The sequence below is a fragment of the Drosophila simulans genome, chromosome 3L (genome assembly GCF_016746395.2).
Source record: "Drosophila simulans strain w501 chromosome 3L, Prin_Dsim_3.1, whole genome shotgun sequence".
NCBI lineage: Eukaryota > Metazoa > Arthropoda > Insecta > Diptera > Drosophilidae > Drosophila > Drosophila simulans.
In genome coordinates this window covers 2,772,507-2,798,024 of record NC_052522.2, presented here as the reverse complement: position 1 = coordinate 2,798,024, position 25,518 = coordinate 2,772,507, and the positions used below count along the sequence as shown (strand labels likewise).

Sequence of the window (25,518 nt, the reverse complement as noted above, 5' to 3'; positions counted from 1 at the left end):
AGCGAAGGGAGAGGGCGGCATTTGGCGCTTACGAGGGGGTGGAGGGGCTAGAACGCTGCTCAGCTGAAATGGAAAGATGCAAAAAAATAGGAAAAAGAAACAACTTATGAGGCAGCCAGCGAAGACAACAAAGGCGAAAATCGAACAAAAAATAAACAGAGAGAAATGCGACAACGAGCGAAAAAGACAAGGAAAATGCAAAGACAGCAAAGGAAAAAGAAAAGCCAAATCAAAATAAAGAAATGCAAGACAACAGCTGCCTTTTGCGAGCGGGTTTTTGTGTGTGTGCTTGTGGAAATTATAAAGGCATTTTCCTGGGCCTCAAACTTTGCAAAATATAATAAAAAAAGGAAATGCCAAAAGGCCAAGGAAAATAATAATAAAACAAAATTGAAATTTGTAATGAAGCCACTTTTTTGCTCCCCCCACAAAAGCACTCTCACACACACAGGCGCACACGCATTTGTATGTGTGCGAGGGGGCGGAAATTGCCAGCAGAAGTGGGAAAGGGAGGGAAGTGGAGTTGTGGGTGGCTATATGTGTACATAGCTATAGCTTAATGGGTGGCATGAAATATTGCCGGCTAAAGTTTTTTCCAAAATGAGTTCCGTGGCAAAAGAGCAAAAGCAAAACAAAAAGCCAGATAGAAATGGGCAAAAACAGAGGAAGTTGAAGTTGCAAACTGTTGGGGGAATGGCAATTCAAGGAAACCAATTTAAATTGAGTTTGATCATCGTCGCAGCTGCCATAACGATATGCGAACATCCCACCCAAAATCAATAGAAATGGCACAATATAAAGTTGCCCCTCGAAGTTGGGGCGCTAATTCAAACTCACTCGATATTGATTCCCGGGAACTAAAGTGCCAATTAGAGCAAACAATACTCGGCATTTGTTCTAATAGAAATAATTAAAAGATTTCCTGGTATTCCCAACTATCAATTTGTTTCGTCGCATTTGTTGTTTTAGTTAGTTGATTCATGGAAATACCTCAAGTAATTTTAAGGTCATTAAATAATTATATATCTGTTTTGTTTAGTCCTAAGTACTAAAAATAATATATATATAAACGAAACGATATCTAAGCTACTTACAGCACAATGAACTTTGTTTCTTCGCAATTTGTATACCCAATGCAATTACCATCGACGGAATTTGCGATCCTATCTGCATTTAAATTCAGCCCATATATTTTCCACTGCTCCCCCGGTTTCCCCCAGCTTATTCTGCTTATCTAATCGATCTTTGCTTCTTTCTCGTTTCAGGTAAGTAACTGCTTATCAAGATGCCAGCTATTTGGCCTAAAATATATAGTCCTGGTGCGCTGTAAGTAGCCTAAAAATATGCAACAAAGGTGGAGATCGGTTATCGGAGAGCCAATTCCCAAGACTTTGCACATTTCGCTGTCAGAAATGGCTGAAGAAATTGAAAAGAACTTAAGAAGTAAGAATTTAGGGGGCATTAAGGGGGCGATGGGTGTAGCAGGGGGGTAAGTGGGTGGCAATGTTCCCCCGTTTTCGTTTTCAGTTTTTGTTTTCTATTCGGTCGTTCCCCGCCTTTCCTTTAATTTTTTTTTGTGCCTTTTTCGGTTTACCGCAGTTATTTTTTACTACCTTTTTGCCGTAGCAACCGCACACAGATACACGCACACCAAGTTGCAAGACGCCGACGACGGCAGCGCAGTCGTCGAATGCCGGCGAGAGAGCGCCGCTCTCGGCCTCCCCAATGGCGGCAAACACGTTTCTTCGGCTGCGCTCGGCTCTCTCGCATGCGCTCTCGGCTCCACCACCACACGCTCACACCCGTGGCCGCACTCACACACCCAAAGACAAACGGCGCTGCCGAAGTCGTCGCCGTTGTATCTGTATCTTTTACGCTGCTTACACTCCACGTTCAGATTCAGATTCATTCTGTAAACGCGATTCCTCGAGGACGTAACGTGAAACGTCGGCCGATCAGCCCGGTTTTTGAGCAGCTATTCAACGGTTACGCGCCCACCACCCACTCACCACTAACACCGAAGAATCAGCAACGCCCCCCACTTCGCCCGCGCTTGTGCATCTCAAAGATACAAAAGTAATTCAAAAGATAAATAAGCGGGGAATTATCCGAAAAATTAAAAGTAAATTCCACAAATACGAATCGTGTGTGCGAGTAGTGGCAAGCTGATTGGATTTACTGGTGTGCCTGCGTAAATTCTTTAACTAAAATTGATTGTTTATTTCCGCTGCAGCAGCAGTAGCAGCAGCACGAGCAAAAAGATAACAAACACAAGCAACTAATGAAATTTGGGCCAGTTGCCAATTGAAAATGTGATTTCCTTATCAACAACGGAGCACACTAACGAAAGAATACGTATATTAAGCCAGCAAGTAAATAAAATTAATTTACGCGCGCTTCGAAATCAAATTCAAAATGTCATTCCAAGTGCACAGCGAAAAAAAAACATCAACAGCGAAAGCGTCATTAAGTAAATAAATAAAAACAACAAAGCCCAGCAAATATTGTTCAACAACTAACCAGTAATTGTGTAAATAGTATCCAGCATAAACAATTTAATTGTTTAATTGTGTTGTGCAGCAAAGTAAATTTAATTATATGTAATAAATATTCAATGAATACGTAGTAGGATAATAATAAAGAAGTATAATCTGATAATTCCGTGCAATCTATTTCTAAAATAACAACACATCAACAACCATCACAGCCATAAAGTATATTAATAACTCAAGAACCAAACCCGATAAGAGCCAGAATCAAATTGAATAATAAGCAGCGTTAAAACGCAAAACTCATAAGGTGCATCCAAAAGAAATATACGAAATCGCGAAATCCGACCTAGACTTGCCATATTGCGACTGAAACCCATATCCCCAGCAGCTTTAAATCGTGATAAAAAGTAAGTGATCTCCGGCGACTATCGAACGATATTAAAAACCCATTTAAGCCGGACACTCCCATCGAAAAAACAACATACATCAATCATGGCAGGATTTTCTTTGGTCTTTTATCCGCGCTCACCTCTGCGACTTAAGTGAACTTATGTAGATTATTATTGATCGAATTTCCCACCCCAAAGGGCGGCCCATTGAGTACGCAATGGAAGGGGGCAAACCAACCCTTGAAAACAGCAAAGAAATTCTAGTCATTCGAATCGTTTTGAAAGAGGGAACTTGTTTTACATTTTAATTAAAAACTTTGTCTGGGAAAACGCATAGGTCATTTAATATTTAAAAGGTACTTTGAATATTATTTCCTTAAACGAAATATAGTTTTTACAAGAAGCCATTGAATTAAAAGCAAGTTTATCATAAATCAGAAAATAAATGAGATTTCATTACCCTTCTGAGAAACGGGAAATACCAAAAGTCACGGCAGGTCGTGACAATGGTACTTTATCCGATCGAATCCCCAAACTTCGGGATGTCGAAGGTTATGACTCCGGATTCGGATTCTCCAAGGGGCTGACTAAGCCAGCTGAGAAATCACATTCTGTCTGTCATCGCAGACTCGGTCGATGGAACTTCAATCACTCAGCGACGATATCATCAATAAAAGTACTCGAGTGGAGAGTTGGAGGAACAAACAAACCGAGGAATCGAGAAACAACAACAGCATTTTTGCATTAAAATCAAAGCGTAACGAATCGAAATTGAATTGAAGACAAGATAGATGAAAGAAGCAAATAAACGAAATCAAGAAAAAAGCTCTCCAGCATTGATTACACTTGCAAAAATCGCGAAAGGGGCTGTCCGACATCCGGGAGAACCTTTTTATGAATAAATAGATATAGATATGCTGCCCTGTAGCTCTTTTTCTATTAATAATTCATTTGCTTAAAGCGAGCAAAGCATGCAATTCCTACATTTTTAATGAATTAATTAAGTTTCCCGCTTGGAAACGGTTGGAAAACGTGGAGAAGAGGCGAGTGGCCAAAAAGCCAAAAAATAGACCAGCGATCCGCCAGATACACTTTGTGTTACTTTGTATCTGCACATTGCATGACGTCGATGAGGCGTGCACCGCGCGAAAAGTTGTGTGCCTGCAACACTTCGCCGCAGCGGAGCGAAAAATTGGATTTTCTTCGAGTTGGGCAATTGGGAATGCATGGTTGTGAAAACTTGCAAAATATAGACATCATAAGGGAATTTATGTGATTATTTTTAATTACTCAACGAATTATTGAGTAGATAGGTGGTAGCTGAGTTTTGCTAGGCTTTCTCGAAACCTTAATTCACTAACAAGAAAATCTTTTACAATTAACTGATAATGGAAAGATGAATATGGTTTTTAGGATCTTGGGTCGTCATCAATCATTATTATAGGGAAAATAAAAGTTTATAGCTCCATATTTAAATATTTTATTTATGTGCTTGGAACTAGGTGTAGCTTCAATATAAGTTTATTTGCCACACATTACAAAAAAGATAATATATTTTTATTTCGGTTGATTACGTAGACATTTCTTGAAATTATTCTGATCTCTTATGAATTTTTGGTTATTAATATTTAATGAATCTTCAGAAAGATGGCATTTTCCGAACTTTAACTGCAATTGCAACTGCCTCAATATCAGAATTATTTAGGCCCCCAAAAGAGTAATACAAAATGGCGGTTCGCATACATTTTGGGTTGAGTCAAAGAAAATACCAAAAGGAGGCAGAAGAAAGGGTTAAATAAATGGAAAAGAAAAGGAATATTTTGCCAGAGATGGGAGAATTTTTGTTGTTTATCCAGGCGAAGGAACACTCAGAATGGCAAACATGTGGTCCGTTTCTCCTCATTTTTTGCTGCCTCTCTTTTCGCGAAACTATCTGCGAATGTGCGACTATGTATGGGTGCATCTGTGTGTGAGAGCGAAGCGCAGACAATTAGTTTTATTATGCTTTGTTGCCGAGCTTCGCTGAAATGGCACGACATAAAAAACAGTAAAAAAGACCATACACTCACTCGCCAAAAAATAAATAAGGAAAACAAGCTGTATAAAATACGGCGCACAATAACGAGATCGTGTGTGTATATATAGATTTTATATGATGTGCATCTTCAAGATACATTTACTAAAACAACCGATGCACTAATTTTGCGATGGCCAGCAGCCAAATGTGCAAAAGTAACACAAAATAAATTAGAAAGAAATACGAAATGCGAAGTACAAAATACTGAAATAAATACTCGAGTTAGGGGAATTACACGCACAGGGGAGGCGGGAAGCCAGAATTACAATTATGCAGGGCAGGCAACCATAAATATTAATTTATTAGCGTTGCGCAAATTTATCTGCGCAATTTAATTTTTTGCGCTACACTCACACAGGCACACACGTGCCCGTATCGCACACAACCATAAAACAGGAAGAAAGTAATGTGCCGGTAGTGCGAAGTCGAACTAACAATACCCTACTTGTTATTCTAATTCCGCTTCCTTGAAATATTGCTCGCATTTGCTTCCTAAAAGTTAACCACGCAGATACTTAGACACACTAAATATCCGTAATATGAAAACTATTTTCAAGCCAGTAAAATTTGCTGCCAAAAATGAGCTGACAAATTTCTTTAGCCTTGCCTTAAGCTGTCTTCTAATCCATCATTGGAATATTTCCCATATTTTACTGCCAAAAATAACAATGTCGTTCTACCTCACAATACACAATTTATATTATGTCACTTGTTTACATGCACAAACTGATGTATTGCCAAAAATTAAAATGAAAAGTGCTAGTCGTTCTATAATATCAACAACATTGCAGTCTGTAAAGTATTTAAATGCTTTATATATTTTCTAATATTTTACTAATTTTAAATACTTATTTGAATAGCAAATAATATTCTTACAACCCCGATCGAGCCCGGGAATATACCCCTCCGATGGCGCAATTAAATAGACTCGTATTTATGCGTGGCGGCATTTTGGCCGCGACTCAAGTTGCGAACAAAAGCAAAAGGATAACTCATAGTGTGTCCGTGTGGCGAAGGGTGTGCGAGTGTGCGTGTGTGCGTGTGTGCGCCGGGGATATATGCGATGCATGTGTGCGAGCGAGCGGCATAACCAAGATTAATGACCAGGCAAGGGCTGCAGGCCGCTCCGCTTTGGCTCATCGCACACAACAAAAGGCAATAAAAACATAATAAATTACCATATCAAGTATACGCCCGGTAACCCCCCTGCTCCACCCTGTGCTGGCTGTGCCGAAACCCCTGCATTTCCGCATGTCTCTGTGAATTTATCTGCCTGGCAATAGGCGCTACCTTGAGATCTCTCCTCCTCGCTTTCCATCCTCCCGAAGAACAAAACTTTTCCCCACATGATTTATGCAATTCAATTCATAAAGGTTGCTTTCTTTCTCTTTCTCAGTTTTTCACTACGCATTTGTACTTGCAGCCACGCCCACAATTTGTGCACGGCTCCGCCTTCTTCTGTCATTTTTTAAGTAATTTCTGTTCTTCTCTGCTGGCCGGGTACGAACAACAAAAAAATGAACAAAAACTTTTCCCAAACTGTCATAAATTTTTTTCGAATGCTGCACAAAACTTTGAGTCGCCTGGGAAAAAGTTTTCCCAGCTTATAAATCCATGTAAAAGTTTTGCATACACGCGCAATTTCTCAACTTTTGCTCTTCCCATACACGAAAAGTACATAGCAACAAACAATTATGAGAGCAAAAACAAATTTGGCAATCAAGTTCACATGTCTTCATAAGAATCCCCCTTTTCTCCCCGCAAAAAACTCATTAAATTCCGTTTTTTTTCTTCTGTTTAAGGAATTTTAAAAAAAGTTATCTAACCCTTGGGCAGAGTTGTTTCAGGTTCTAATCGAAAATTCCTTATCAACCCTTTTTTACGGTCTTCTGTCTTCTTTGTACCCCTACCCTCATTAATCTCAGGTATTGCAGCTGCCTTCTAGGGGAAATCTCCCCTGCATCTATCTGGTTTCACCTTGGGCTAAAGTCCATAAATCCAGCTGAGTGCTAGTTGGGATGTGTTATCTAAATTGATTGGTTAGGTGTTCTCGTTTCCAAATTACTTCATTGTATGCTCGAAAAAATTAATGATGATTAATTAGATAGGCTTAAAAATTCCCATTAAAAGATAGTTCCTGAAACATTAAAATGTAATAAATGCACATTGGAAGTAACAATGTGCACCAAATTGATCAAACAAATACAAAATTAAACCAAAGAAAATTATACAAACTAAATAGCTGAATTTGGCCAACAATCAATAAAAATGCATGGAAAACTTCGTCCATTGAAATAAATGCCTGACATTTGTGCAAAAGTTTTTGCGCCTCCGCCTTTCGCCTTCATTATTTTGTTGCCAAATTTTCATTACAAAATAGCCAGAAAAGAAAAGAAGAAAAAGAAACAAATTTTTCATGAGTTTTCCGGCATTAAATTAAATTTATACATAAATTAAAGTTTTACTTCGTGCAAATCATTAGAGGCACTACAAGAAAAACAAAAACAAAATATCCATGTGAGAAAGTCAGTTGAGGCAGCTGCATGTTGCAGTTAGCTAACAACCAAAATGTTGTTGCATGACTGGGAGAAAATTGATGAAATTTAGTAAATAGCTAATTTCGAAATATTGCATTACGGCAAGTGCATATATTATAAAAGGGTAACTTTAAAGTTAATTATAATTGAATCGAACTATTTTGAGTTCGACAAATTTCAAAGGAAATGCGCGGACAGCTGACAACGAGCATTTAGAGGCTAATAATACCCATTAGGCCATTATGCTCGACCATGGCGAATTCAATTAGCATTCGAAAGCTATTCCAACAATGTTGTGGGCAAAACTGCTCTTGCTCTAAATGAAAATTGAAATTTCTGTCAGTAGCAGCAAAAGAAATTGTTGCATTCAGCATTATAAATTGGCCTGTAAAATGTATTTCTTGGCAGTTTTCCTACGCTAATTTTAGAAAGGGGAAATTTGATAAAAATATCTATATGCCAGCGCCTGAAATATATACACAGCATTTACAACTTTCACAATAGCATTTATCTAATGCCCAATATAAATCATTGTAATGAGCTGATACGAGAGACGAGCAAGAGCAACAAACAAACTCATAAATAATGCGATAGTTGAACCCCCACTGCTTCCCCTCGAAAAAAACATGTACTATACGTATATATTCGTATGTATATATGTACAGCAAGGTTCTGGTAGATAAACCCACTCACACTCACACTCGCACATAAGAAGTACTTACCAGAGGCAGTAAATCAACTGCTTAACTTCCCAAGACATAATAGAAACTTTTTATTTGGTCTCAGAAACGAAACCAGGTTGGCATAGTTCAGATCAAATATTTAGGTTTAGTTTTGCATTTAATTTTTTCCGTTTTTAGTTTTTTACGAAAAGCAAACACGCTCAAGGAAGCCGTCAGATGTATCTAAGTATCTATAGAAAGTTGTCGCAACCAGTTTGCCAGCTCGTTGGTGAGAAGAGGGTTTTCGGGGCAGACTGACAGGCTTGGATTTATGCTGCACGTTTATTATATTTACATTTAATTTAACTCTTTCACATGCCTTTAAATTACTGTGACAAATGTGCGCAGTACGGGTAAAAGCAAAGTTAAATGTATAACTATAAATATGTACCACTATTTGTGGCGAACTGTAATCGAAAGAAAACAATTTTCATGTAATCTAGGACATCATCATAAATTACAGCAATTTCGAGAGCCATTTTCGTGTTTCTTCCTCTTCGCTTTGGACCATTATGGCCACGTTCATACGTTCACACAGACAAACCGAGTAATATACGAACACAAACGGATGATTCATGTATAAGTAACAGCCAGCGACCAAGTAAAGCCTTAATAGGTAATTATTTAAAATTTATTACGCTGGCTTTTGGTTATTATGACCAACAATTTGGCCCAGTAGACCTTATAGAGACAGCTTTAGTGCTCCACTAAAGGCCACAAAGCTAACTGGATATTTTCATTAAAAATGCTGTCAAGGAAAAAGTGACATAATTAGTTTTCAAGTCACTAATAGTATTAATAAAGATACGATACATACAAACGTCCAAGGTTTTTGCAAAATTATTGGCAACCTTGACTACCTTTAAAAGTAATCAGAATTTCGTAATCTTTAAGCGGAATTAAGCAGATAAGAGAAGTGATATTTTCAACGATATTTAATTTCATCATAGAACTGCTTATAACTAAGGCGAAGAACCCATAAATCAGATAACGAATAGTTCCTATCTTTAACCAGATACCAAAGCCGATAAACTTCAGCCGATGTCATTATGAAGAAGTAAAATTACCCACAATTGCCTTGAGTCACCAAAACAACACGTCGAAAGTCCGAAATCGATGAAATTTATGGCAAGCGATCGAAATATTCCAACTAATCATGAGTTCAAGGAAAGCTACTCGAAATTGGACATATTATCGTACGAAAATTTCAATGAAATCAACCACTTCTTCGCTGGAAACCCTTTTTCCCTATGAACTCTTTCTTTTTGTGGCCAGAGTTCACTTGAGTTTAAGTGCATTTTTGCATCTTTATTTGCACTCTCGTATTTGTTTTGTTGTTGCCAGTATATCTTAGACTTTTGCCATTATACACCGACACTTTTTCATATCCTGTCTGGAGCCCTCCATATACGAGTAGACTATAGTCTGAGTACGCCGCCCCTCCCCCTCGGTATCCTCACTTTTGATGTGAGAAATGCGGCTCCATGACTTTGCTAAAAACCGAAAAAGCGTGCAAAGCAAAAAGGCCAAGTAAACTATGTGTATGCAGGAGGAGGGAAAGAAACGAAATGGTTTGGGCCAGAATAGTGCACAAACAATGCCAAAAGCGCTAACAAGCACTTGCAGGCTATCTCTATCGCACAGCCATCTATCGCTCTCCCTCTCCCTCTCTCGCTTTCTGTCTTTTGGCATGGAGTACAATTTGTCATCGCTTGTGACCATGAATCGGGTCAGGTGTCAACACCGAAAAAGCCAAGGAAAATCCAGAGGAAACTGGCTTTCCAGATACATTTGTATCTATGCATCTGCCAGCTACTTTAATGCACTTTCAGCGCTCAACGTCAATATGTCAAATTGATAAAGCAAGAAGATGGCTCGAAAAAATCGGAAAAAAATGGAGAAAAAATAATAGTTAAGTGTTTTGCATGGCAAGGAGGCGGAGATGCAGATTCAAGAGCCCTTGCCTTGGCCCGTAGAGTGTTGCAAAAGCAATTCTCTGGTTTTTCTATTTTTTCCACTTTTTAGCTGTCTTGTAGTGCCAAAACCCATGATAACTGCTAACGATTATCGAGTGCCGAGTTGGGTGGAGTGGGAAAAAGATACAAAACTAGCGAACGTGCAGCGTTTTCCCATAGATACACATATCGATAAGTGCGGCAGGAACGTGAACGTGGTGGGAGATGGGCTTCGGCCTTATCAGTGTCTTAGCTCAGGTGTTAGCTGATTGTCCAGTAATCTATACGGCACCGTGTTTGCTCCTCTTCTCCTCCTTTCCAATAGATATGTAGATCCGTAAACACAACTGCCTTACATTTGTTTGCTCAAGGTAGATTATCAGGAATAGTTTCTGCCGGATTGCCAAGCAATTTACCTGAAATTGGATTCACATATCTCCCTCATTTGCAAATAGGTTACAGGCAATTGCTTCTGACGCGCTGAATTAACTCCCCGATATTTCAAGTTAAATCAAGCTTGAGTTTCAACATAATATTCAACATATTTGCAGGCATCAGGTCTAAACAAATTTGTTGGACAACCTATAGTATTTTGTGTTTAAAATTACATTCGATTTAAATGAATATTGTTTTAAGCACAAGGAGCTTCATCTCTTTAGAACTCTACAAGCTTATAACAATTATTGCCTCAATTTAACACCTGCTCAAGAAATGGAAATTTAAAACCTGCAATATCCTTTCGAGCCAAAAGTGCACTGCAGGCCATCAAAATTCCTCTGGCTCCCATTTGGGTGCATAAGTTTTTAGCCTGGCTTATCGATTGCAAACACCTGTGACAGCAATTGCATTTCAATTGCAGATTAATTGAATTGGCCAAATCGAGGAGCTGCCAGCCCAGTTGGATGAAATAGAAAAATATACAACATTTGGGCAAACATCAGACGAAGAGAAATTCTGACTTTTCGTGCACGCAAGCCCCATTTTCCCCCGATTTTCCTCCGCTTTCACCCGACGACTACAATTGTGGGGCCATCGTTGTATTTTCTGCTTTATGTTGGGCAAATATTGACATTCGTTTATTAAAATTCCTGCAGAGAGCCGAAGACTCAGTCGGCATGGGGTGAAAACTCAGAAGAAGGCGTCTCCAAAGCAGAGGAGGTATAGAAGGGGGCGTGGCAGTGGGCAGGCAACATTTTATGTCATGTTTGCATATGTAAATGTGTCTCGCTCTCTTCCCATTTTCTTGGGCGGGCAATATTTGCTTTTAATTTTTGCTTTGTTTAAACTGCAGTTTAATTTTATTTTCCACAAATATGGCCAAAAGAAATGCAAATTGCTTGAGCAAGAGAGACGGGCTGAGATGTTGAGATACGAAGATACATCTAGTAGATACTTTGCAGTCAATTGCCAACTGCTGTTGCACTTCAAGTTTAATTGACACATTTCTTCGGCCATTTCCTACTTTCTTGTATTCGGTCTGCAGAAATAGTTTTCCACATGAGCAACAATTTTCACATACACAACTTGCGAAATAAATTTTCATTTAATGCCAAGGGGCCGCAAGTCTGCAGCCGAGTTGAAAAAATAACAAATGCACGCCATACAAATCCAACAAAAAGTGTTGCAATAAAAATGGCCAACAAAAATGCAGTAACAACACTAAACAATTCAAGTGACAATCACAAAATTGCAATAACAATGCAAATAAACTTGCAACTTTATGGTTTCTGCATTTGCATTCATTTTAATTAAATTCAAGTGCCAACGAAAATGGTTTCCAAATGAAGTCGAGGCTGCAAAAATACCTCTTAAGGAAGAATTCCTTCCTAACTATTTTAGAAATAAATGCCAGTCATAACAAAATATGATTATAACCAGCCATAGAATAACTAACTAAGAGGTGCCCAAAAACCCCCCAAAAGTTATAATTATTAGCCACTTTTTGCCTATTTTGCATACTTGATTTGTGTCGTTTTCATTTGAATCTCACTGCCGGACATAACAATTTTGTGTGTGACATAATAAATACTTTGATGCTGGTCACTATACTATTTACATTTATTTGTGTTTATTTTCCCCCGTCCTCCATTTCTCTTTGCCATCGAAATAGACTGTTTTGATTAACATTTTCCTCTCGTTTTGTATCTTTTCTCGTTGACTGATTGGTTTTTCTTTGTTGCCAAGTAAGTCAACACACAGGAAATGGGATATAAAAGCGCAGCTCTAATTAAGCCTTAAAGAAGGGTGTGTGCTGGGCGAAAATGGAAAAGTACAGACCCTCCTCCTAGATTAAATTGAATAAAAGTGCAAGGGAAAAGCACAAGTCATCGCTTGATTGGCAACTAAATCGAGGCAGGAAATGCCATTAGCCAAAGAGCATTCATTATTGTGCGGTTGGGGTGTTATTATTAAGGCAAATATTTTAAAAACAATTAGGAAATATTTCCATCGTTTTGAGTAAATATAATTTCGTATGTCAACACTGCATCGGGTAACTAGTTTCAATGGTTGCCATAAAAATGTGATAGTGATCACGGGGTAACCCCCTAAAAAGCCCATAAAAACACCTGAGATATCTCAGCGAAAATTTCCCTTACAGTCTGCCGGAATCTTCCGCCATATTTCTAGATTTTTGCTCGGAACTTTTGGTACCATATCATACCGTTGTACATCATATTACTAAATAGAGAACGCTTATCAGTGCCGAAATTGCCTTCAACAGAATGTTTTATGGGACCCCCTTTCCTTATCATCATTCGGTTTGTTTTTGTTTTGCTCGGTTTCGGGGAAAATCTAGGGCAATTCATGTTTTACTCAATTAGCTGTTCAATGTCGATTTGAGAAGACATTTCATTAATTCCGAGCGGCGCAGCGGAAGTTGCCAATTACAATGAGTCACAGAGGGAATCGTACCAGTTCCCCTCGTAAATATAGAACATTTACACAGGTTCTATTCGAAGACCTCGGATCGTGAGGCATTCTGGTTTAATTAGATTTACTTTTATGTATGTCTGTGTGCCTGGCAGGGCTAAAGCGCTCCCTCGGGACGTGGAAAATGCAAAGAGATTGGAATACGACTTCGAGGGCCATAAATAACGATAATGCCTATAATTGCCAACAATTCATTATTATGGTAAGATAATTTGATATAAATGGGGTCTACGTGACCCCGACACAGCCTCAAGTGCCCCGTCCTCCCTCGGTTCGATCGTAAAACACCGTCTTAACCTCTTCGGAACCTGGGAATGCACATGGCCAGAAAGAAGGAGGTGTCCGCGACCGTGGCCCAAACACTTGGCCACTTTTATGGCCACATTCCCCGCGCCGATGAGCGAATCAATTATTCCCGCATCGTTTAACTGCACTTTTAGCCAAGGATTCTTGGGATTAGGGTTCCACTATTCATTTGCTCGTTTTATTGTTTTTCTCTGCAATGGCGTAATTAATAAGTGACATAACATGCTATTTGTGGGAAAGTTAAAGAATAAACTGTCATAAAAAACGTAAAATTATTTATATCCAAGTTCCGTTTGTGAAGCTGACAAAACTCCGGAATTATTAATAGCTTGCACAATCTGCGGGCTTCGGCAAAGGAGAATCATTCGATTCTATTACAATATTTCCTTCTTCTTAAAAGGGAAGTCGTTAATATAAATATGAATTGGTTTTAAATATGTTTTACGACTCCATTGATTGCATCTGCTACAGACTGGAAAGATATCCATCTATTCGCTTGAAAGGTGGAAATACAGAATACAGAACGTCGATGATTTATGATCCCTCGTTAAAGTCAGCCGAAAACGGAAATAGAACTCGTTTAATAAAAAACACTTTGCATTTTGGCAGACACTCGAGGGCAGATGAAGAGGGCCAGACGAAGGAAAAACTTAAAATTAAAACAAAAACCCAAACGTTTAATTGCGGGGAAACAAAGGAAAGAAGCCAACAGAAAATCAAAAGAAATTCCACAAAATAGGGTTTCAAAGGGGACAATAAAAAAGTAAACTAAGGAACAGGCAAATGTCGAATTAAAATTAATGTCGAGTTAATCGAGTTTTGTTGTTGCTGCTCAGTTTCTTTCTCTTTGTTTTCCAGTCTTTTCTTATTTTTATTTTTTTTTTTTTTTTGTGCTCTTCTGGCCAGCGAACAAAGCGCAAAAGGAGGAGAAGAAAAGAATCTGATTCTCAATCTGAAAGCAGTTTGTCTTCTTCCCATTTTTTAATGTGCACTCGCCCTCTCTTTCTGGAGCCTGTTTATGCTGCCTCCCTCTTTCTCTCTCTCTCTTCTTCACTCCCTCCCATGCCGTCTCTTTCCCTTCGCATCGACCCCTCTCTCTCACACCAATCCAATCCTATAACAGTGTTTACCTTGGCAGCGCGCAGCCGCAACCTCCGACTTCGCAGCCTCCGCGGGCAGCAGGCATTGTACTATTTCAAGGATAACCACTAGCCCGAGGTTCTCCTTTGTCCCATCCGATTGTGGCCTTCGGATCTGCGGAGTATTTTCCTATAAATTGCAATCGATTGATATAATTACGGAGAATACACAACCCCAAAGCGAAATCCTCACAGGGGAAGAAACAATTATCGAAAAAATATATAGTTAAAGTAATGAAAGTTCAAATACAACAAAAAGAAAGTGAAAGGAAACCATATCAAAGTAAAATCCCTAGTGGCACACAGCTGAATCCTAGAGTAAAAAAACCAATATACCATATGTACATATGCCATATTATATAATTTAAGTTCGACCCATATTGTATTGAATTGCACTTAGGCATCCACATATATCATAAGCACTTTTTCTTGATTTCACTTGGCCAGCAAACGACTTTTACTAATTAACACTTTTCTCGCTTTCCCTTGCAGGTAAGTTCTGGACATTAACCCAAATCGACGGTTGGTAAGGAGCCGAGAATCTGAGTCCGAGTTCGAATCTGAATCGGAATTGGGATTGGAATCGGAATCGGGCTAACAAGACAAGTCACTTAATGTCTGTCGCCAATTTATTCGCATTTTTTGCGCCGCTCTTTGTTTTTGGGGCCAATTAGCGAAACGAGTTTCTGGTGTAAACGTTGAGGAAAGGAAAACATTTCCGCAAAATAAATAAAGTAAAGCAAAGTGCAGAGAGAGGTGAGGTGAGGTGGAGCATGAGAGAAAAGGCCAAAACCAGCTGGCCGAATCCGAATCGGAGGTATGAGTAATTCATGCGAGTGCGAGTATCTCTTAGTACGCTCCAACTCACATCGGGTTCCCCATTCCCCATCCCCATCCCCAATCTCCAGTCTCCAGATCCACTTTAGTCTGTAGTAATACGACGAGATAATGAGTGGGGCCGTAAGGAAATTAAATACAGTGATTAAGTAACTTAATGACGTGGGATAAGCCACGGAATGAGCAGGCTTAGGGGTTGGAACCGGCCAGAACCGGCATTCCGGGTGTAATCCCAAAAAGTTACTAGATAAGTCTAGGATTTGGAGCCCCACTTCAATCGTTCGGATCTGAAGTTGATCCGCCTCTTAGCTTCAATCTCAAGAGTCTCGTACATAAATAAGTCTTGGCCAAAAGTTCACTTATTCGGCGGTCAGTGAACCTCCTACTTCGTCTTCTATGACTTCTTCCTCATTTGCATTTTGTGGCAGCGAAGAACCATTTTAATTGTGTTTAATTAGACTCTCGGCTAACCGAAATAATTATGCATAATTAAAAGGCATTTTGCATTTTTAAGACGAATTTAAGGCATTAACCTCGGCGAATAAATTATCCATGTCACGTGGCATTTAATTTTGAAAAATATCATTTGGATTTATTATATCTCCTCATCTCGATAAAAACCCAATCTCTCATAAAGCAAAACTAAATTGAATCGATTCGAAACGAATTGAATCAAAGAGATGATATCACCGCGAATTCCCTGCAAAATATACCTCACTTTATTAGGTCATAAATTTCAATTATAAATTATTCATCACTATTTAGGGAAAGTTTCTAATTTAGCGACAGTTCAATGAACCAAAAGTAGGCAATAGTTTTATTTTGGACAAAAACAAACTACTATATACACGAGCAAAAGATACGAAAACGAGCAAATATTGCAGAGCAATTTGGCTTTTTCTCCTCCTTTTTTTTTTGAGAATAAATTGTTCAATTATTTTGGGTGTGGCAAGTGGATATCTGCTGTCATTTGCATAGACTTGAAGTTAATGAAATTTTTCAAATATTCATTCAGCTTATTTGTGCGTGGGTGGCAGTGTGATATGCATATTAAAAAGTCCGTCGGAATTATTATATCTGTGTAAGTCCAATTGGAATGGAGGACGAAGTTTGGCTCAAAGATTTTACATGCTAGTAGTTTCGGGAAGGGGATTAGACCCATTGTTACCCCTTAAAAATGTATATAAATTATGTTGTATGGTTTTTGCTTCGATATTTAATACTCATAAGAGTCATGAGAGATCACTTTACAACACTTAAGCTGACCAACTGCCCCATTAACCCTCTGCATACCCCTTGTTCTTGGGCTCACCTGGCACATATCACTGCTCACATACCGGCGCATATCAGTTTGTATGTTAAACACTTTAAACGTGTTTTCATTTTGACTTGTTTGCTTTGCTCTTTACCTTCTTTTTTTAAACTTCTTACTACACAAACTACACGGCAACTGCGACCCTTTTTCACTTTTTCATTTGACTTCGTTTCGTTGTCGGCGTTGTTGTTGCTGCTGCCGTTGCTGTACAAAATTATATTTATTTTTGCATTAAGCACGAGGTCAATTAACCTCATGCCGCGTCGCGAGTTCAATAAACGCAAAGCACACACAGCGCGCCAAATACAAGCAAAACTTTAAACTACACACTCGCGTACAGCAGAATTTAACATTCGCATAAAAAAGGCAAAAAAAAAATGCAAAAAAAAAAACAACAAAATGGCAAAAAAAATGAAAAAAACTGTGTTGTGACGTCGTTGTTGTCGTTGACATTTTGCGCATTTTACAACAGCAGCAACAACAAGAACAACGAGGCAACGCGGATTTTTTACAACTTTTTTGCAATTTTTTTTCTTTTTTTTTACAATTGTAAATTGAGTCATTTGGTTGTAGTTGCCAGTCGTCGTTGTTTTTCACCCCTTTTTTATTATTCTCATTTTTGTTATGCACTTGACAACGACAACATTTGAACAGCAGCAACAACTGCAGCAGCAACAACACCAACAACATCAGCCAAAAACTCATTCATCAACACTTTCAAAGCGCTTTTTGCACCCATTTGAGATTTTGTTGTGTTTTTTGGCCTAAGGCCACTGCTTTTTGAGGGGGGTTTTGGGGGCTCGAAAGCCCCCTGGTCATTGATACGCCGACTCGCGTGCCGTTTTGTTCTTTTTCCTAGCAGTTCCCCGCTTTTTTTATTTATTTATATATATTTGCTTGGCTTTTTTTCAGGGTTCTGTCATTTTTTTGCCCATACAAATTAATTGTAGTCGTTTTTTGTGGTTTTTTGCTTAGAGTGCCGCGTTGCCACGCAAAATAATAAAAAACAAAAAGCGAGGCAAAAAGGTATTTCTGATTTGGTTGTTTATTTTGCGCCCAGCTTGGTAACCGATGACGTTGAAAATCGAGGGCGGCACACAGGTGTGCAAAATGAATGTTGAGTGGGGTAAAAGCGAATGTGAATCAATAATCGAGGCGGGGGAAGTGCAAAAATGCTAAGTAAATGAAGACAAATTGGGTGAAATTTGTTTGAACAGTTTATTACGGGCAAATTTGTTGGCAGAGTGCTATAAAAAGGAATGAGGAAATGCTGGGAAAGTATGAATAAAACTGGAACAAGTCTTTAAATGCAGTGCAATAAATATTCAACAGGAATTGAGAGGTTTTCGAACACAGTCTTCTCGCACACACGCGATAAACTCGGAAATAACGTGTTAACTAAGCCATTAAACTTAAAAATACATTTTACTATTCTTTTTGGCTAAAACATAAACATTTTTTACGATGCCATTTACAAGAATGTGAAAATGTGTATAGAGAACAACTTTATGACTTGTACACGCAATTATCTAGCATAAATAAAATATATTATGTTGCTAATTGACTAAAATATGCAAATTACTCGATTCATTAGAAAAGCACTCAATTTGACTTTCAATCGATGTGCAAAACAATTAACTCATTAAATGACTAAACGCTCGCAGCTCATCAAAATATAAACGCCATTCGCCGAAGGCGCTAAAAAATAGATACATATACGCAAAATACCCAGGCAAATCAGATAAAAGTGATTCATGGTGTCAAATTGCTCAGCTCCTCAGTCGAGGTATAGAGTATAATTTTAGCTGCCTCCAAATGCGGCCAGTTTGGCATTTCCGTTGGCCGAACAGAAACCAATAAGTTAAAAGCTTCCCCATTCATGTGACTCACAGATATCACAAAATATACAGATAGATTTATATGCCGGCAATTAGCCAAGTTGATCTAATAAGCCGAGTGGGAAATCTGCGCGGGGAAAACAATTGCAAATACTTACATTTCCACTTGGCCAAATCGCGGCCAAGCCACAAAACTAGTTTACGTAAAAAAAAACACACAGAAAAACCAACACAAACTAGTATTATAATAATGACTTCAATTTTCAGGCCGGCCAGGCAAAGAGATTGTTGTAAAAATAATAATAATAACGAAAGCAGAGTAGAGCAGCGCACAAAAAAAATGTATTTGGCAACTCTAGCAACGAGATTCTTTGACGTGAATTTATGGCAATTGAAGACAAGTTTTTAATTATGTTTCTGCCGTCGTTATTGCTGTTGCTGTCTTTGTAGTAGTGGTTGTAGTTGTTGTTGTGCCTGTTATGGCCCGGCATAATAATAATTTAAATATGGCCAGGACAGCCTGAAAATGAAGTGGCACACGGCATTAAATCATCGCGTGCAGCTAAAAAGGATAAATAAGCGAGGAGGAAGCACAGCAACTGCTGCCTTCAATTTACTTTTTCCAATCGCAGGAATCGAATCAATTTCTGTTGCGATACTTATCGCACACAATAGCCGATTAAAATGGTTTATCTGGAAATGCAGGCGAATACACTTGAAGAATATAACCAACATTTTAGCCACAATTTAGTACGGATATAGAGAAACTTCAATTTTGTCCGGCTGTAACGAGCAGTTATTATTTTTTATCCACACTTCACGAGCATAACGATGGCTTTTCAGTGGCCAATTAAATTCATAAAAATATGGTTTGAAAATACCAATAATAATGCAAATATGCAGTTCAACGGCAGACGGGAAATAATTTCGCTTTATGTTGTGGCCTGCGAAAAATCTTCTCCTTCTGCTTGTAATTATGCGAGACTTGTTCTGCATTGTGGCTGCTGTTTTTGCAGCTTTTGTTGCTGCTTCTTCGTCTACATTGCAATTTGTATGCAAATGCAATCGGCAATGCAGCCACACATACACGCCATACACACATACGCACCACACACACTATCGCAGCATAAACAACGTGATTAGCATAACAGTCGACGAGGCCGTAAATATTGCATTTTAGCATAATTGTTTATACTTTGCAGCAGCTGCCAAACGAAAGCAACGCCTCTTCGCAGTTGGGCTACTTTGTATTTAGTAAGCCAAGTAATTAAGCCAACAGTATTTCGGCATATAAATTGTAATATTCCACTCGACTCAAGCACACTTAATGAGTTTTCCAGCCAAGCACACCACTCCCATTTGGGATCAGGCCTTTGATTAAGCGCAGCATTTGCATGAATTTGGCAGGCAAAATAAACCAAAGATGCATTTAAATAATTGAACAAGATCTGCTCCTTGCAATATGTAAATCATATTGCCTTTTCAAATACGCTGTAAGTTGATTAGTGTCGAGAGCATCTAGTTCTTTGAATGGAATAAAACATAGGCTTATTTTCTCACAATTTTCCATTATTTGACCAACCCGCTTTGTCGCTATTTTAAGTGCATTTTCCACTGCATCATGACAAATTTCTCACACTAGTGTCAACTGCCGACATCTACGATCGCTTTCGGCACTCGGCTTTCTGCTTTCGGCTGTCGGATGTACACAATCTTCTCGGCGAATCCAACAAGTAGAGTGGGGTCGACAGTTCCCATTCCCATTCCCATTCCCAAAACCCATTTTCCATTTCCCATTCCTGCCTCGAAGTCGAGTTTCAACGAGCTGTGCTAACTTTCTATTGTACAATGCGATCCAGTCACTTGTTTTTGGCCCCATTGCGATAGTGTGTGTCCATGTGTGCCAATTGCCGCCAATGTGTGTGTGGTGTATCAACAATGCCTAACTGCCTGTGACGTTGTTGGTGTTGAATATTCTCTGGTTATGCACTTCGAAAAAAAAACGATAAGCAACAAGCAGCGCCAAAAAGAAGTATCCGCATAATATGGTAATACTTATATCCCACGTTGGGCGCCAGTTGTATTAAACGCGCAAGCTCTTTAGCATTTTTAGTACTTACACCTTACTTATGTGTGGATATAGGAATGTAAATATGACAAGACATTTTTTTACGTGCACCAATGGATAAGTATCGCTTCCAATGTGTTGCTGTTGCAGTTGCAATTTCTGTTGCAGTGTTGCTGTTGCATGCTATCCCCGTTTTGGGGGCTGCGCTTTGTTCGTGTTCATTTGGCAGTTTCCGCGCTGCAAACTTTGTAATTAACTTTTGTCACGACGATGCCAAAGTCTTTCGAGGACTCTCGACCGAATGTGAAATAAAAACAAACAAAAAGCTGCATTCTTTGAGGTGAACATGCATAAGTAATTATTTATTTGCGAGATGACAGCAAATATTTCTTAAGTATGCAACAATTAGCAACGCCAGCTTAAAAACCGATTAAAGACAGCAAACAGAAATTAAGGCCAAAAGGAGAACAATAGAAGTTCCATGGCGTGCCAAAAAAAGGGGAACAAAATTAAAGTAGAATAATATAATATAAGGGAAATGAAAGAAAAGAGAGGAGAGCGCAAAAAAGAATTGCCAAGGAATTTGTTAATGACTCGACATGCCAAAATTAATGGCATGCCTGGCAATAATTAAAACAAAAACAAGGCAGCACGAAGCTGACGCTGCAGAAAAAAAGAGCAGACAGAGATGGATGGCGGCGCGGAGAAAGAGACGGGAACAGAGCATCCAAACAAGTTTTCTGACAAAACAAAAAAGCGGGGGCGGAGTAAAGCGAAATGCATTATATAACAAGCATTTCCATCCATTTCCAAATGACTTTTCAAAATGTAAAGTCTGCTCGCCTTTTTTCGGGTGCGATTTGCAAATATTTGATCTATTGATTACCAGCCAGTAATGTTTTATTAACAGTGATGGAAAATGCTTATGTAAATGTACCTAGTTTTATTAGGTACCCTGAATTTCTATCGATTTTATTTAACAAGCCCGTACCTAAAATGAATATTTATTACGTGCAACATGTAGCTTACCTATTCGAGTTTGGTGGTACACATTTACCTTGTACCTTGCATAGTCGAAAGTAAACAGTACCTTTCAATCACTGATTATAAACAGCCCGACCACTGAAAGCTGCAGTAAATGTATACTTCCACCGCCGTTTTTCAATTTAATTTATCGCAAATATGCAATCGAAATGATGATGTGAGTGGAAGGGCATGCAATCAATGATGGCTTGATGAAAAGCCCTTCGGGTTGACCAACAGGAACTTTAATAATTCAGCAGGCGTAAATTGAATTAGTCGGCCATTTCTTGGGGCAAATGTCATGTCAGTGGATTATTTCGATTTTAGTTAAGCTGCCGCAGAAGCGAGCTGCTTAAGAATGCAACTGTCCGTGCTATGGACGAACAATTGCAGCCTAATTGAAAGCTAAATTGAATAAAACACACCCACACACACACACACTCAATCGCCGAGAACAAGCCCTCGACACACAGACACATGCTAACAAGGCAGGAGAGAAAAGAGGGAAAAAGTGTAGCCTGCTCAACGGCGCACACTCGACACGTACAATTACAGTACGGCACACACACATATGCAATCGCAATTACTTGTGCGACGGTGTGTGTGAGTGTGAGAGGAGATAGCCAGACAGTTCGCAAGAATCTCAAGAGCCTGCAACTGTGGAGCACTGAGAGAAATAACTTTCGCTGCATACTTTTGCACACCTTCATAAATGCGATTGGGCCCCTAGTGATTTCAGTGCACCTGAGGAAAATGGCAATTTCTAACAACTAGTGAGCATTTGAAAGCAATCTTTCTTTCAATGCAAACAAATGGGGTTTTTCTCTGCCTGTACCTGCATAGCCATGCCAAAAGCTGCAGGATAATGGAATGGAAAAGAGAACGGCGGACAGGAGAAGAAACATTCTGTGCACACAAAAGGGGGCCAAGGAGCGGGTGGGAGTGGGCGGGAAAATTGTGGAAAATGCAAAATTAGCATGAATACGAAATACAAGTTAAATATTTGAGCAGCCCAAAGGTGTTTCAAGCGCCAGAGAGACGAAACGAGCATAAGAATGGAGCATTAGGAGCGGGGAGAACCGAAAAACCAGGGCCAGGAAAATGGAAAATGGAAAATGCAGGCGAGCACGAGATGCCTGGATGCAATCATAGAAATTGCATTTGCCGTTAGAGCAAATGGTGCTTGCGAGTCCGAAATGAAGTATTCTGCAGCATAAGCAGAATGGGCCTGATAAAGATTTGCTTTAATTGCTAGCCATTATTCCAAAATGGGATATGTGTGTCCGGGGTCCTGAACTCCAAACTGTAAACATTTAATCAGTTTTCGAGCTTTTAGAAAGTAACAGAAAAATGTTGGGAAATTCTCTTCTAAACAGTTCAAATTGGGTTTTCTGTAGCTAAATCTTTTTCATTACCTTCATTCTTCTGTGGCCCCATCAAAGAAAACACAATTTCTTTACATTCTAAATATCCATTTATTTTTTCTTGTAGCTAAACAACTTTTGTTGTTACATTTTTTCCATTTCCCGATACTTCTCGACACAACACTAGATAAATAGACTGCTGATAAAATTTGTAATAAATAGGAACGCACACCAGCACTAGCGATAACTAATAGTTGATTTATTTACAATTTACCCGGTGCATTTTCTTTATTTTCGCTGTCCTTTACCTTTTTCCTTCGCTGCTTGTTGATTTGCTTTCCCATTCCGCCGCCTCCTCCTCCCTGCGCCTTATCAGCAGACTTTGACTTTGGGGACATGTAAATAATTTATATTGTATACTCTGTTATGTGTGTAATTTATGACAGCCGCGCTGGCACACTATAAAAAACGAAGAGCGGAGAGGTGTTATATGGCCCTTATCAGCGTGAAAGTGGGACGGGTGTGCTAGTAACTTGGCTAGTGGCTTAGCAACAATATCAGCATGGGTTTATAACTAAATTAGCATGGATGTGTATGTTTAATGCAAGACCAAATTGGTATTATAAAATCAAATAATTCGGGTTATTATAGTATTAAGTATTATCGAATTAAACATCAAAAGGAGAAGCCTAATTCCAATACTAAATTAATATTACATTTTTAATTTTTTTGATTTAATGAGTGAACTTAAAAGTCGCATGTAGGGTATTTAGCGACTGACTTGCCAGTGATTTTACCTTTACTTAACCTTATTGCGCTGCGTTTCGTTTGCTGCTTATCAAGGCGATGTAACGCACACAAGCATAAAAACACACATTAAAAAACAGACACACACTCACGCACGGAGAGATAAACGCACACATAGCCGCACTAATTGCTGTTTACTCAGCGCGCAATTTTCTTTCCGACACTCAGAGAAAAAGTGGAGGCATAACTCGGAACGCCGAGGGCCAATGCCCGCAGTGCTTGTTGTTGTTGTGGCTGTGTCAACTGCAACTCACTAATCTCGCACTATCTCACACACACAGATACTCACTCACACACGCGCACGGCGTGTATCTGCGCGGTGCCATCTTTCTTTGGCGTTTTATTTATTTTACCAAGAAACAAATAGTTGCCGCAATGCAAACGGACGATCATAAAAATTTAATTAGCTTTTATGAACTGGGCAAATAGTGTAGGAAATGCATTAAACGCAGCGCAGAAAAACTAGAAAAACATTTACCCAAGATTCCCCCGGCTCTGAAAGATCTATTTACCTTTTTTACGATTTTTCATTTGCGCCGTGTTTGTTTATTTGTTTGCCGATGTCTAAGCAAATGTTTTCGCCAATGTTTGCAGAAGTTTAATTAATATTTCAATGCTAATATTTAAGGAGGCCCCATGAACAGAGGGGGTTAAGAAAAAAGTTGTTAAATTGGCAAAGATTTAACCATGAAAATAAAAATTCAGTAATGCATCTTTTAAGTTAAATATTTTAAATGTATTACTGCATAAAATTGAACTGGTCCTAATTCTATGCACACATCTGTAGTGTGTGTGTTTATTTTGGGACTGTTTGCTCGTAAAATGCAAAAATTGAAATGTAAGCAAAACTAATTGGCAATTTTCAATTGGAAATTGCGTGCAAATTTATTTTAATTTTGCACCTGCGTTTGCCAGCCCCATCGATGTTGGCAATGCAAATATTTTTAGAAAGCCAAAGGAGGAAAAACCCATCAGCACGCCACCCCCTCGGCATTTTCCTTTTTCCAGCCCGGTGTTTGTTCAAGTTATTTGGCTGCTCGGCTGCCACCTGGGCCCAGAGATAAGGAGAGGAATTCGAATTTGCCAGCTCGCATTGTTGGATTTATTTGCATGGCATTATGCGACACATACTATGCATACCAGATAAATCCATATGGACACCACTGGAGGAAGGTGCCCTGCCAAGGTGGCAAATATTATTTCACACATGTGTAAAATATAAATCACTTTATTGCAGCCAATTTGCACAAACGATTTGCTTTGACTGCGATTCTCTGTTGGCCATGTATGCAAATTGTGTTTGTTGTCTGCACAAAACTCCCAGCCACATCAGCCACTTTAATTGGAAGCTGCCTTTTTGGGCCATTTTTGATTTGTGCCTTTCGCAATTAGCTGGAATATTTCGAGAGATATTCGTTTGCCCTGGACGGAGCCAAGGAGTTTTGTTTTTGTTGATTTATTGCAAGAAATTTACGACAGCCACAATGTTTATTTATACGAGCCCCCTTCCCTTTCATCAGGATTCCGAAAAGTTTGTCTGATTGTGTAAATGCATATTTGCACAGCCAGCATTTTAAATGTTTGCAGAGCAATGCTTCATTAAAAGGGCGAAAACGCTTGCTGAATCGATCATTTCATATATTCTGTGTTTGCCGAACAACCATATACCAATATTTAAGTGGGTTTCCCCCACTGTCGAAAGTCCTTTAAGTGAATGC

At 39.0% G+C, this 25,518-nt stretch overlaps 1 protein-coding gene and 1 long non-coding RNA gene across 7 annotated transcripts in view; both read left to right on the top strand.

Annotated features, from left to right (window-relative positions):
- LOC6736532 (DNA N6-methyl adenine demethylase) overlaps positions 1-25,518 on the top strand; it is a 92,820-nt gene that overhangs the window by 56,002 nt on the left and 11,300 nt on the right. The window lies entirely within an intron of this gene.
- On the top strand, positions 1,894-24,614 carry LOC120284715. Its single transcript, XR_005543906.1, has 2 exons — positions 1,894-2,899; positions 15,041-24,614. It is a non-coding gene; the product is annotated as an uncharacterized LOC120284715 (long non-coding RNA).